General features: G+C 44.8%; 1 protein-coding gene across 5 annotated transcripts in view; it reads left to right on the forward strand.

Moving 5' to 3' along the window:
- Positions 1–14,606, forward strand: part of LOC141085029 (CMP-N-acetylneuraminate-beta-galactosamide-alpha-2,3-sialyltransferase 4-like) — a 165,444-nt gene that overhangs the window by 17,226 nt on the left and 133,612 nt on the right. The window lies entirely within an intron of this gene.

The raw sequence follows: 14,606 nt of genomic DNA on the forward strand, positions 1-14,606 counted from the left end.
AATTCTTCGAAATGGCACATGTTGTTCATGAATTTTGTGCAAGATCACCAATGCGCGTTATTTTTTTCTTTATGTTTTTTTTTCCAATGTTTTACAGCAAAAAGTACCATGGTCTATTAAAATGTTGCACACAATTCTAAAATTTGCACAAATATTTGGGTGTACAAAAGAAAAAAATAACTCCAGTAGGGAATGGAATGCAAATGCCGCCTTCCTTCGTCAGAAATAGAGAGAGTCTACAAGGCTGTAGCTAAAATAGGCGCAAAAAGTGGAATTTGGGGTAACAGAATATTTGTTATTTATCTCTAAAGATAACAAACCTCTCGTGATTTAACACTTCTTGCAGCTGAGGGTTTGTAACAGTGTTCAAGTCCCGAGTGATACAGTTTACCATCTGCATTTTTCCATTGTTACAATTAAATCAACATTCGTGTCGGATCCGCCACATTATGGGCACCAGCCCCATAGAGCACAACGGTGCTCGCTGCGTTAGCAATTTTTTTTAGAATACAAGGTAAATTTGTTCTCCTGGCATGTTTACCAGTAGGCTGGATACAATTGTAACAAACCCTCAGCTGTGAAGAGTACTAGGTCTGTATTGGTAAGGACTGTGAATTTGATTAGATGACAGCACCTGCTGAGAGTTGTAGTTATCAGTATACATAAACAGATGCCATAGTATGGATGATGCGGATTGTGGATCGAGTCATTCCTGGAATTTCTCTCCATAACTTGGAATTAGAGAAGTTAACACTTTCCCTCCCTTGGAGATCGTAAGCAGATGATTTCACATTTCGCTGTGATCCGGGCAGGTTGCTGGCCGGGCGTAGTCCTGATCTACCTGTCACTTGTACTTACATGATGTGTGGATCACATTGTGCCTTTAACTTTGGAAATTGCTGCAGCCGGAAACGTCTTTCATGGTATATAAAAGGCGCAGTGGTGGCGGCTGATCCGCTCCTTCAGAAAGATCTTTATTCCGGGATGTTTTTTTATATGTAGAATTTGGCTGCAGTTCAGACACAAGTCCAAAATAGACACAAAACTATCGGATACGGTAATAATGAGTGCAAATTCCTGGCAGGCGGAACAAAAAAGGAGATGACAGCATAATATCTGCCCCTGCACATGGCTGAGTCAGCTGGGTATATTAAATGGTGGGGAGAAGCACTGATAAACTCTGATGGCGCTGCTTATATCTAGGGGGAACCGAAGATCAGATAGGGCACAATTCAATGTGTCTGCCCACGATCTGAATAGCAGTTCTTTAACCACTGAAGTGACAGTATTAGGCGATGCTCACAAGTCCAATGATCATCAATAGAACGGATCCGGCACCAATCAGTGAGTTCTGCAGACGCAACTTTTTTGTCAGTCTTAAAAAAACTGATTTCAGCTGGATCCGTTTTGTTAACATTGAAGTCTATGGAAAATGGATCCATTAATTAGCCATCAGTTTTCCTATAATTTGTAAAGGATCCATTATTTCCTTACTGGATCAGTTTCAAATGGGAGAAAAACGGATGAATAGTTAACAGATCGGTTCAGTTCATGTGTAAACTTTCCCCAAAAGTTGTGGTGGTTTGGAGCCACCTATATGGGGGCTGGGGTGATATGGAGTCACCTGTGGAGAGGCTGGGGTGGTTTGGCTCCTCCTGTGGAAGGGGCTGTGGTGGTGTGAAACCACCTGTGGAGGGTCTGGGGTGGTTTGGCGCTACCTGTGGAGGGGCTGGGGTGGTGTGGAACCACCTGTGGAGTGGCTGGGGTGGTTTGGCTCCTGTGGAGGGGCTGAGGTGGTATGGAGCCACCTGTGGAGGGGCTAGGGTGGTTTGGCTCCTCCCGTGGAGGGGCTGGGGTGGTGCTGAGCCACCTGTGGAGGGGCTGGGGTGGTGTGGAATCACCTGTGGTGGGGCTGGGGTGCTTTGGAATTGCCTGTGGAGGGGCTGGGGTGGCACCGTCTGGGATGGCTCTTCGGGATACCTTACGGCGCAGGATTATAGTGCACGGTGGCTCAGTGGCTAGCACTGCAGCCTTGCAGTGCTGGAGTCCTGGGTTCAAATCCCACCAAGGACAACATCTGCAAGGAGTTTGTATGTTCTCCCTGTGTTTGTGTGGGTTTCCTCCCACATTCCAAAGACATGCTGATAAGGAATTTAGACTGTGAGCCCCATCGGGGACAGTGATGATAATGTGTGCAAACTGTAAAGTGCTGCGGAATATGTTAGCACTATATAAAATTAAAGATTATTATTCTCCATGCACACTTGTACCATTATTATAGTCTCTCTTTGCACTGGGCTCCTGACATTTGGGATTAGCAGCAGAACATTGCAGCTGCCAGGCAATCCTTGCACGGAGCCTCTGCTCTCCTTGGTTGACTCCAGCACAATGTGTGGTGGCCGCAGATCTGGAGATGACATCATGAACATCTGGATGACATGACAAAGGGAGAGGCCGGCGCGATTGCCAGCGCTGATCTGTGAGTCCTGAAGACAGGATTATAGTGCACCAGGGCGGTCATAGGAACAGATACCTGCGCTCTGTGGAGGACCCCTGACATCGCGGGGCACTCTCCCATAAATCATGTCAGATGGATGAATCGCTTGGTAATTACCCTAATTTTTTTTATTTTGTATTGTTCTCAATTTCTTTGAATGCTGTCTGCAGTGTAAAAAATGGAGGTTTTCACACTAGCTGTCATCACTACATCCAAGGATCTCTAATTCTGTTTCTTATATAATATTTTACATGTATTTATGTGGGCATCTAGTATAGATTCATGCGGCTCCCGTCATGCATCAGGCGTGTTAAAGAATCCTGGATTGGACCATAAAGTGTATGTACTGTACATAGCTATGGCAACTGGAATGAACACTGCCATTCTTTACACTGCAGGCTGCATTTAGAGAAATATAGAATCACTCCTCTTGCTTTTCTGGTTTTCCTCTGCTGCTCCTCTGTGTTTCCTCTGGTGCTCTGGATTTCCTCTGCTGCTTCTCTGGGTTTCCTCTGCTGCTCCTCTGGATTTCCTCTGCGGCTCCTCTGGGTTTTCCCTGCTGCTCTGGGTTTTCTCTGTTGCTCTTCTGGGTTTCCTGTGTTGCTCATCTGGGCTTCCTCTGCTGCTCCTCTGGGTCTCCTCTGCTGCTCCTCTGGGTTTCCTCTGCTGCTCTCTGGGTTTTCTCTGTTGCTCCTCTGGGTTTCCTCTGCTGCTCCTCTGTGTTTCCTCTGCTGCTCTTCTGGGTTTCCTCTTTTGCTCCTCTGGGTTTCCTCTGCTGCTCCTCTGGGATTCCTGTGTTGCTACTCAGGGCAGTACTGATAACCTTCCTCAATCCCCTTGAGTTCTGAATTTTCCCTCCTTGGCTGAGCGCAGCCGGGGATATTCTCTCAGAAAATCATGGAGTCAGTGTCCGGGGCTGCTACATGAAAGGACAGATAAGGGTCATTCCCCCCACAGCAGCAGGCGTAATGTGGATTTAGCCTCCTGTGATTGATCACTGCACTGATGGGGGTTACTGTTCTGTTACATCTCAGAGGAAAACTAGTCACAGAGGATCCAGAATTATGTCTGACTCTGGATCATTATCATGCAGATCTGAAAATTTTTCCCATGGAACACTTATCTCATGGACCTTAAGGTTCTGTCACACTTAGCGATGCACCAGCGATCCCGACCAGCGATATCACCCGGTCAGGATCGCTGGTGCATCGCTAAGTGGTCACTAGTGAGCTGCCACACAGGCAGATCTCACCAGCGACATAGCAGCGGTCGGGGGTCGTTACTCACCTGTCAGACGAGGCGATCCTGACGTCCTCTCGCCCGCGTCCACACGTCGCTCGTCAGCGCCACAGGAAGCCCAGCAGGAAGCTGACGATGAGAAACAGTCCAGGACGTTCTCGCGCGATCGGCGATAACCAGCGGGGGAGCCAGTCGGAAGTAAGTATCAGACATAGCGATATCGCTAGCAATATCGCTATAACGTCACAAAACCAGTGACGTTATAGCGATATTGCTAGCAATATCGCTTAGTGTGACAGGCCCTTTAGACAGTGTCCACGGTCAATGCTGTGCCCCATCTCCACAGTATACGTCCCCGGGGCTCAGCTATGTGTACATGTGACCTGTATACAGACAGGGATGAACAGCTGACCCTAGACACCTACTGTACGTCCTCCTCAGATTCCTCTGTCTTCCTCCAGACCCTTATATCTTTCTCCAGACCCCCATGTCCTCCTCCTCCAGACTACTTTGACTCCTCTGTCCTCCTCCCTGTAGACTTCTCTGTTCTCCCTCTTCCAGACACCTTTTTCCTCCTCCCTCTAGATTTCTCTGTCCCCCTTCCTCCAGACCCCTATGTTCTCCTCCTCCAGACTACTTTGACTCCTCTGTCCTCCACCCTGTAGACTCCACTCTTCTCCCTCCTCCAGACAACTATGTCCTCCCTCTAGATTTCTCTGTCCTCCTTCCTCCAGACCCCTATATCTTCTTCCTAAAGACTCCTCTGTTCTTGCTCCAGAGTCCTCGTCCTCCAGACTCCTCTGTCTTAGTCCTCCAGACTCCTCTGTCCTTCGCCAGACTCCTCTGTCCTTCGCCAGACTCCTCTGTCCTCCGCCAGGCTCCTCTGTCCTTTGCCAGACTCTTCTGTCCTCCGCTAGACTTCTCTGCCATTCGCCAGACTCCTCTGCCAGACTCTTCTGTCGTCCTCCTTTGTCAGACTCCTCTGTCCTTTCCCCTCTTCCTTCAGACTCCTCCGTTCTCCTTCTCCAGACCACCTGACCTGCTCCTCCAGACTCCTCTGTCCTCCTCCAGACCTTCTAACCTGCTCCTCCAGACCCCTATAACCTCCTTCCTCTTGCTCCACTATCACTTACTCATTTGACCTCCTCCAGACGCCTCTGTCCCCCATCTCCTCAAAGATATATCTGACAGGATATCAGGACTCTTCCGACCTACAGATGACTACCCATTCCTGCTAATACATGTGGTGACAAATGACAAAGCAGGTAAGGACCTGGAAACCATCTGCAGTGACTTTGAAGACTTAAGCAAGAAAGTGAAGGTACTGGGAGAGCAGATAGTCTTCTCATCCATCCTCCCACTGGATGGCCATGGAACAAGGAGGTGGAACAAGATTAAACAAGGTGAACAACTGGCTACGTCGATGGTGCCATCAGGAAAGATTTGGAATCATGGATCACAGAGTGAATTACCTATACGATGGACTATTTGCTAGAGATGGGCTGCACTTTAACAAGACTGGAAAACACATTTGGAAGTCTCCTTGCTGCACTCATCAGGATAGCTCTAAACTAGAACATTGTGGGGACAGAAGCAAAAGGCCAGGGAAAGCCATAGAGCGGACAAATATTATGGAGAACTCTGCTTTTTGAAGTGGAAAGGAAACACAAAGACAAAAAAAGTAGAACTGAAGCTGCTAACACAGGAAGACAGATATGATGTCATAGGCATCACTGAAACTTGGTAGGATGATATACATGCTAGGAATACAAGGCTAGAAGGATACAACTTATTAGAAAAAGGATTAACAAGAAAGAAGGAGGTATTGCATTGTTTGTTAGGAAAGAAAATATCACCACAGAGATCCAAGCTTCAGAGTCTGGTAGTTCTGTAGAAACTGTTTGGGTAAGAATTCAAGTAGAGAAGAACAGAAAGGACACTATTGTAGGTGTTTATTATAGGCCACCTGGACAGACTGAAGATATGGTTGAACTATTTTTACATGTCTCTGTTCTCAAAAAAGTAAGAAATAGTGATCCTAGGAGATTTTAACTATCCAGATATTTGTTGGGAATCTCTCTCAGGCAAAAGTACTGGGTCTGGAAAATTCTTATCTTCTCTTGCTGACCACTTTAGCTTTCAAAAGGTTGAAGAGAGAGAAGAAGCTCTGCAATCTTGTTTGTAATCCTTAAGGGTAAGGGTGGCTGGACCCTAGGAGGCATTGATCAGGCTGTCATGGAATTTTGGATTACAGGAGGAGGAAGACCAGCGAGGAATTAGATTTAAAGTTGGATTTCAGAAAGGCAGTGTCACAGTTCCACCCCTCAGGGTGTTTGGGATGCAGTTACTGACAGCTCGGCCATCCAATCAGGTAAAGGGGCATGCTGAAGCTGTCAGTACTGTGATTGACAGTATGTCCATCCAGTGTGATTCAGGGGCGTGCTGAGTTGTCGGTGTGTTTATTGACAGCTCGACTAGCCAATCTGTGACTGCGGGGCGTCTGCTGTCTCACATGTTCATTATTCCAATTAGTGGCCATGCTTCTTAACTGAGCTGAGTTTCCCAGAACACTGCCAGATGTACATTCATCTTGTGAGGTTTGTGCTTTGTGCTTTCCTGTGCCTTGAGTTCTATATGCTTGATCTGTTGCCTGACTTTGGACTTTGTTCTGACAATCCACCTGTTTAACCCCTTCAGCTCTGATCCGTTGTCCTCACAGTACTCTGACCTCGGATCGTTACCTGACTACGCCTTTGTCTCTTCCTTCTGTTTATAATGTACCCTCCTGGCTTCTGACCTTGGACTCCTTGACCACTCAATGAGAAGTGACTGTCACAGACAGATTTTCAGGGACTCGGAAAGCGAATCGGAGAGATCCAATGGCTGGAGGTTCTTAAGGACAGAAATGTCCAAGAAGGATGGGAGATTTTGAAAAATGAGATTCTCAAAGCACAATCATTAACAATCTCTAAATGAGGGAAGAAAATGCAGCATTTAAGGAAACCAGGGTGGATGAACACAGAACTTAAACACATGCTAAAAAGGAAGAAAGAAATGTTTAATCAAATGGAAAGAGGGGGCATATCTAAAGAAGAATATAATGCTGTCTGCAAGTAATGCAGGGCAAGAGTAAGGTCCCGTTTCACATAGCGACGCACCAGCAATCCCGACAATGATACGACCTGGTAGGGATCGCTGGTGCGTCGCTAAATGGTCGCTAGTAAGCTGCCAAACAGATCTCTTCAACGATGCACCAGCGACCCCGACAACGATGCGACCTGGTAAGGATCACTGGTGCGTTGTCACACAGCAGCTATTCTGAACAATTCCAGCCTGCGTCCCTGAGTTCTGCGTCGCCAACGAGGTTGCTCGTCGGCGTCAAACAGTGATGCATGCTGGCCAGCGTGACGCCGACGATGAAAAAATGGCCCGGGATATTCGAGTACGATCAGTGATATCCAGCAGGGGGGCTGGTCGCCGCTATGTGTCACATGTAGCGAGATCGCATGCGAGATCGCTGTTGCGTCACAAAATCGGTGACTCGCGATCTCGCTATGCGAGATGGGGCCTTTAGAAGAGCTAAAGCCAGTAATGAAGGGAAGCTTGTTAGCGATGTAAAAAGCAATAAGTAAGGATTTGGGGTATGTCAAAAGTAAAAGACAAGTCAAAGATGCTATAGGATTTTTACAGGATGAATAGGGTGAAGTGGTCAGAAATGATGTTAAGAAGCCGAACTTTTAAATTCCTATTTTGCATCTGTGTTCTCTAAGAAAGCAATTGTAATATCAACTGATCCTCACGGCGCTATCGAAGGAATAAAACAATCCACACTATCCATAAAGAGAGGTGAGGGAACACTAAGCTAATTTACATTAGTTTACATATCCTGGTCCAGATTAATTACATCCTAGGGTATTGAAAGAGAGGAAATTGCAGAACCACCAGCCAGAATCTATGAAAAATCCAGAAAAATAGGAGAAGTAACAGAAGATTGGAGGGACAACAGTTGCCCTTCTACCTTCAAAAAAGTTAAGGAGAAGGCGCTAGGGAATTACAGGACAGCAATATTTACTTCTATACCAGGGAAGATTTGTGAACAAATTATTAAACAGCATGTATGTAAGTACTTGGATAAAACTACAGTAATTAACCAGAGACAGCATGGGCTTGTAGCAAACAAGTCATGCCAGACTCGTCTAATTTCCTCCTATGATGGAATCAGTGACTGAGTGGATCAGGGAAATTGGTAGATATAGTATATCTCGACAAAGCATTTGACAAAGTATCTCATACTATTCTTATTTAAAAAATGAGTATGGAATTGAGAAGGCTAAGGTTAGGTGGATTCATAACTGGCTCAGTGATTATACTCAAAGAGTGGTAATAAATGGTTACACATCCAGTTGGAAGAATGTCTCAAGTGGGGTACCACAAGACTTTGTCTTGGGCCCTGTATTGTTCAACATCTTTATCAATGATTTAGATGAAGGAATTGAGGGCCAACTGATTAAATTTGCTGATGACACAAAGCTAGGAGGGATAGCTAATCCTAGAGAAGACAGAGAAAGGATTCACAAAGATCTAAACAAACGCTGTGGGAAGCAACTAACAGAATAGTTCTTAACGGTAAGAAATGCGAAGTACTACATCTGGGCAAGAAAAATGAAAATAGCATATGCAGAATGGGAGGAATAGAACTAAGCAACAGCATGTGTGAAAAAAACTTGGGTATACTAATAGATCACAGACCATACATGAGTAAACAATGTGATGCAGCAGCAAAAAAGGCAACCATTTTTGGGTTGCATGAACAAAATCATACAGTATAGATCATGAGAAGTAATTATCCCCCTTTTCTCCTCCTTGGTCAGACTTCATCTGGAATACTGTGTCCAGTTCTGGGCACCACATTATTAAAAAGACATTGAAAAACTGGAGCAAATTCAGAGAAGAGCGACCAGAATGGTGAGCGGACTGCAAAGTATGTCCTACGAGGAATGGTTAAAGGTTTTGGGAATGTTTAGCTTGCAAAAAAGAAGGCTAAGAGGAGACTTAACCCCTTCACTACCAAGGGTGGTTTGCACGTTAACTACCGGGCCAATTTTTACAATTCTGACCACTGTACCTTTATGAGGTCATAACTCTGGAACGCTTTCATGGATCCTGGTGATTCTGACATTGTTTTCTCGTGACATATTGTACTTCATGTTCGTGGTAAAATTGCATTCAAATAACTTGCGTTTATTTGTGAAAAAAACGGAAATTTGGCGAAAATTTTGAAAATTTCGCAATTTTCCAACTTTGAATTTTTATGCCCTTAAATCACAGCGATACGGCACACAAAAAACTTAATACATAACATTTCCCACATGTTTACTTTACATCAGCACAATTTTGCAACCAAAATTTTTTTTTGCTAGGAAGTTATAAGGGTTAAAATTTGACCAGCGATTTCTCATTTTTGCAACACTATTTTATTTTTAGGGACCACTTCACATTTGAAGCCACTTTGAGGGGTCTATATGATAGAAAATACCCAAAAGTGACACCATTCTAAAAACTGCACCCCTCAAGGTGCTTAAAACCACATTCAAGAAGTTTATTAACCCTTTAGGTGCGTCACAGGAATTTTTTGAATATTAAAAAAAAATGAACATTTAACTTTTTTTCACAAAAAAAATACTTCAGGTTCAATTTTCTTTATTTTACCAAGGGTAACAGGAGAAATTGGACTGCAAAAGTTATTGTGCAATTTGTCCTGACTACGCTGATACCTGATATGTGGGGGGGAACCACTGTTTCGGCGCATGGCAGAGCTCAGAATGGAAGGAGCGCCGTTTGACTTTTTCAATGCAAAATTGGCTGGAATTCAGATCGGACGCCATGTCACGTTTGGCGAGCCCCTGATGTACCTAAACAGTGGAAACCCCCCCAAGTGACCCCATTTTGGAAACTAGACCCCCCAAGGAACTTATCTAGATATGTGGTGAGAACTTTGAACCCACAAGGGCTTCACAGAAGTTTATAACGTACAGCGGTACAATTAAAAAATCATATTTTTTCCACAAAAATGATCTTTTCACCCACAATTTTTATTTTTCCAAGGGTAACAGGACCCTAAAAGTTTTTGTGCAATTTGTCCTGAGTACGCTGATACCCCATATGTGGGTGTAAATGACTATTTGGGCGCATAGCAGAGCTCGGAAGGGAAGCAGCGCCATTTGACGTTTTTGGCTGGAATTGAGATCGGACACCATGTCGCGATTGGAAAACCCCTGATGTACCAAAACAGTGGAAACCCCCCACAAATGACACCATTTTGGAATCTAGACCCCCCAAGGAACTTATCTAGATGTGTGGTGAGAACTTTGAACCCCCAAGGGCTTCACAGAAGTTTATAACGTACAGCAGTACAATTAAAAAATCATATTTTTTCCACAAAAATGATCTTTTCACCCTCAATTCTTATTTTTCCAAAAGTAACAGGACCCTAAAAGATATTGTGCAATTTATCCTGAGTACGCTGATACCCCACATGTGGGTGTAAACCACTATTTGGGCGTATGGCAGAGCTCGGAAGGGAAGCAGCGCCATTTGACGTTTTTGGCTGGAATTGAGATCGGACACCATGTCGCATTAGGAAAGCCCCTGATGTACCAAAACAGTAGAAACCCCCCACAAATGACACCATTTTGGAAACTAGACCCCCCAAGGAACTTATCTAGATGTGTGGTGAGCACTTTGAACCCCCCAGTGCTTCACTGAAGTTTATAACGTCCGGGCGTGAAAATAAAAAAATCTTATTTTTTCCACAAACATGATCTTTTAGTCCCCATTTTTTTATTTTCCCAAGGGTAACAGGAGAAATTGGACCCCAAAAGTTGTTGTCCAATTTGTCCTGAGTACGCTGATACCTCATATGTGGGAGAAAACTACTGTATGGGCACACGTCGGGGCTCGGAAGGGAAGTAGTGACGTTTTGGAATGCAGACTTTGATGGAATGGTCTGCGGGTGTCATGTTGCGTTTGGAGAGCCCCTGATGTACCTAAACAGTGGAAACCCCCCACAAGTGACCCCATTTTGGAAACTAGACCCCCTAATGAACTTATCTAGATGTGTGGTGAGCACTTTGAACCCCCCCAGTGCTTCACAGAAGTTTATAACGACCGGGCGTGAAAATAAAAAAATCGTATTTTTTCCACAAACATGATCTTTTAGTCCCCATTTTTTTATTTTCCCAAGGGTAACAGGAGAAATTGGACCCCAAAAGTTGTTGTCCAATTTGTCCTGAGTACGCCGATACCTCATATGTGGGAGAAAACTACTGTATGGGCACACGTCGGGGCTCGGAAGGGAAGTAGTGACGTTTTGGAATGCAGACTTTGATGGAATGGTCTGCGGGTGTCATGTTGCGTTTGGAGAGCCCCTGATGTACCTAAACAGTGGAAACCCCCCACAAGTGACCCCATTTTGGAAACTAGACCCCCTAATGAACTTATCTAGATGTGTGGTGAGCACTTTGAACCCCCCAGTGCTTCACAGAAGTTTATAACGACCGGGCGTGAAAATAGAAATATCGTATTTTTTCAACAAACATCATCTTTTAGTCCCCATTTTTTTTATTTTCCCAAGGGTAACAGGAGAAATTGGACCCCAAAAGTTGTTGTCCAATTTGTCCTGAGTATGCTGATATCTCATATGTGGGAGAAAACTACTGTATGGGCACACGTCGGGGCTCGGAAGGGAAGTAGTGACGTTTTGGAATGCAGACTTTGATGGATTGGTATGCGGGTGTCATGTGCGTTTGGAGAGCCCCTGATGTACCTAAACTATTGAAACTCCCCACAAGTGACCCCATTTTGGAAACTAGACCCCCCATGGAGCTTATCTAGATGTGTGGAGAGCACTTTGAACCCCCAAGTGCTTCACAGAAGTTTATAACGCCTGGGCGTGAAAATAAAAAAAACATTTTTTTCCGCAAAATTATATTTTTGCCCCCAGTTTTTTATTTTCCTAAGGGTAACAGGAGAAATTGGACCCCAAAAGTTGTTTTGTAATTTGTCCTGAGTAGGCTGATACCCTACATGTGGGGGTAAAACACTGTTTGGGCACATGGCAGAGCTTGGAAGGGAAGGAGCACCATTTGACTTTTTCAACGCAGAATTGGCTGGAATTGAGATCAGACGCCATGTTGCCTTTGGAGAGCACCTGATGTGCCCAAACAGTGGAAACCCCCAATTATAACTCCAACCCTAACCTCAACACACCCCTAACCCTAATCTGAGCCCTAGCCCTAACCCTATCCCTAACCCTAGCCCTAACCCTAGCCCTAACCCTAACCCTAGCCCTAACCCTAACCCTAGCCTTAACCCTAGCCCTAACCCTAGCCCTAACCCTAGCCCTAACCCTAACCCTAGCGGGAAAATGGAAATAAATACATTTTCTTTTAGTTTTATTATTTTTCTCTAACTAAGGGGGTGATAACGGGGGGTTTGATTTACGATTTATGGTGGTTTTTATGTTTGGCGGCTGTCGCACGCTAAAAGACGCTTTTTATTGTAAAAATAGTTTTTGCATCACCACATATTGTGAGCTATAATTTTTCCATATTTTGACCCACCGAGTCATGTGAGGTCTTATTTTTTGCGGGACGAGTTGACGTTTTTATTGGTACCATTTTCGGGCACGTGACATTTTTTGATCGCTTTTTATTCCGATTTTTGGGATGCAGAATGAACAAAAACCAGCTTTTCATGAATTTCTTTTGGGGGGTGCGTTTACACCGTTCCGCGTGCGGTAAAATTGATAACGCGTTTTTATTCTTCGGGTCAGTACGGTTACAGCGATACCTCATTTAGGTCGTTTTTTTATGTTTTGTCGGTTTTTTGCAATGAAAACAATTTTATATAAAAAATAATTATTTTTGTATCGCTTTATTCTGCGAGCTATAACTTTTTTATTTTTTTGCGGATGATGCTGTATGGTGGCTCGTTTTTTGCGGGACAAGATGACGTTTTCAGCGGTACCATGGATATTTATATGCGTCTTTTTGATCGCGCGTTATTGCACTTTTTGTTCGGTGGTATGATAATAAATCATTATTTTTTGCTTCGTTTTTTATTTTTATTTTTTAAGGGGTTCGCTAAAGGGGTTAACTAATGGGACAGTTTTATAGGGCAGGTCATTACGGACGCGGCGATACCAAATATGTGTACTTTTATTGTTTTGGTTTTTTTTTATTTTCAAAAAATGGATTTATTGGGGAATATTTTTTTTTTTTTAACTAATTTATTTAGCGATTTTTTTTAAATTATTTTTAACACTTTTTTTTTTTTTTTTTTTACTTTATTACCTTGTCCCAGGTGGGACATCACTGTCCTGTGACAGATCGCTGATCTGTCACATCACAGATCACTGTGACAGATCAGCGATCTGTCACAGGCACTGCTGCAGACTTCCTCATGCCTGCGCTTTGCAGGCACTGAGGAAGCCAGCTTCCTCAGGCCCCCGAAGGCCCCCGTCGCCATCTTGGATTCGGGGGCCTGGAGGAAGGGAGTCCCCCGCAGCAGCGCTGCACATTGCGCTGCCGTGGGGGGCTCAGGGAAGCACGGAGGGAGCCCCCTCCCTGCCGATGCTTCCCTTTAACCCCCGGTACACCGCGATCGCGTTTGATCGCGGTGTGCAAGGGGTTAACGTGTCGGGGGCGGTCCGTGACCGCCCCTGACACATTGTGCCGGGTGTCAGCTATGATAATTAGCTGACACTCGGCCGCGATCAGCGGCGCTCACCACGTGGGCGCCGCTGATCGCGATGACGTAATATTCCGTCCATGGTAATTAGGTCCATGGTCACATGGACGGAATATTACGTCAATTGTAGGTAAGGGGTTAATAGCTGTCTACAAATATCTCAAGCGCTTTCACAGTGTAGAGGGATCATCATTATTCTCATTTACTCATGGAAACACGAGAATCAATGGAATGAAACTGAAAGGGAGAAGATGCAGATTAGATATTAGAAAAAACTTTTTGACATTGAGGGTGATCAATGAGTGGAGCAGGCGGCCACGGGAGGTGGTGAGATCTCATTTAATGGAAGTCTTCACACAGAGGCTGGACAGATATCTTTCTCAGATGGTTTAGTGAATCCTGCATTGAGCAGGGGGGCTTGGCCACGAGGACCCTGGAGGTCCCTCCAACTCTAACATTCTATGATTCCTCCAGACTCCTCTGTCCTCCACCTCCTCCAGACTCCTCTGTCCTCCACCTCCTCCAGACTCCTCTGTCCTCCACCTCCTCCAGACTCCTCTGTCCTCCACCTCCTCCAGACTCCTCTGTGCTCCACCTCCTCCAGACTCCTCTGATTTTCTTCTCCCTCCTCCAGACTCCTCTGCCCTTCCTCAGACTCCTCTGTCTTCCTTTCTCCTGACTCATCTATCCTCCAGACTCCTCTATCCTTTCTCCTCCCCACCATCCTGTAGAATGTAAGTCCACAAGGGCAGGGTCCTCTCCCCTCTGTATCAGTCTGTCATTGTTAGTTTGCTTACTGTAAGTGATATCTGTAATTTGTATATAACCCCTTCTCATGTACAGCACCATGGAATCAATGGTGCTATATAAATAAATAATAATAATAATAAATCTTTGGAAAGTACAAGAGGATTAGGCATAGAACTTCAGCACCTGATCCTTCCATTTTCTGATATCATCTGTCAGGAGGTTCCCAGCTGGTCCTGCTGACTATAATCTGATGTTGTTAGCACAGCTTTCATGACCCTCAGACAGTGTTTTGCTTTCTCAGCACTCAGCTATGTGTAAAATCCCTCTTATCTAGTCTCCAGTACAACTGAGCTGCTGATAATGAGATAAT

Source organism: Dendrobates tinctorius, unplaced genomic scaffold (assembly GCF_039654945.1).
Source record: "Dendrobates tinctorius isolate UK_male_01 unplaced genomic scaffold, ASM3965494v1 ptg000028l, whole genome shotgun sequence".
Classification (NCBI taxonomy): domain Eukaryota; kingdom Metazoa; phylum Chordata; class Amphibia; order Anura; family Dendrobatidae; genus Dendrobates; species Dendrobates tinctorius.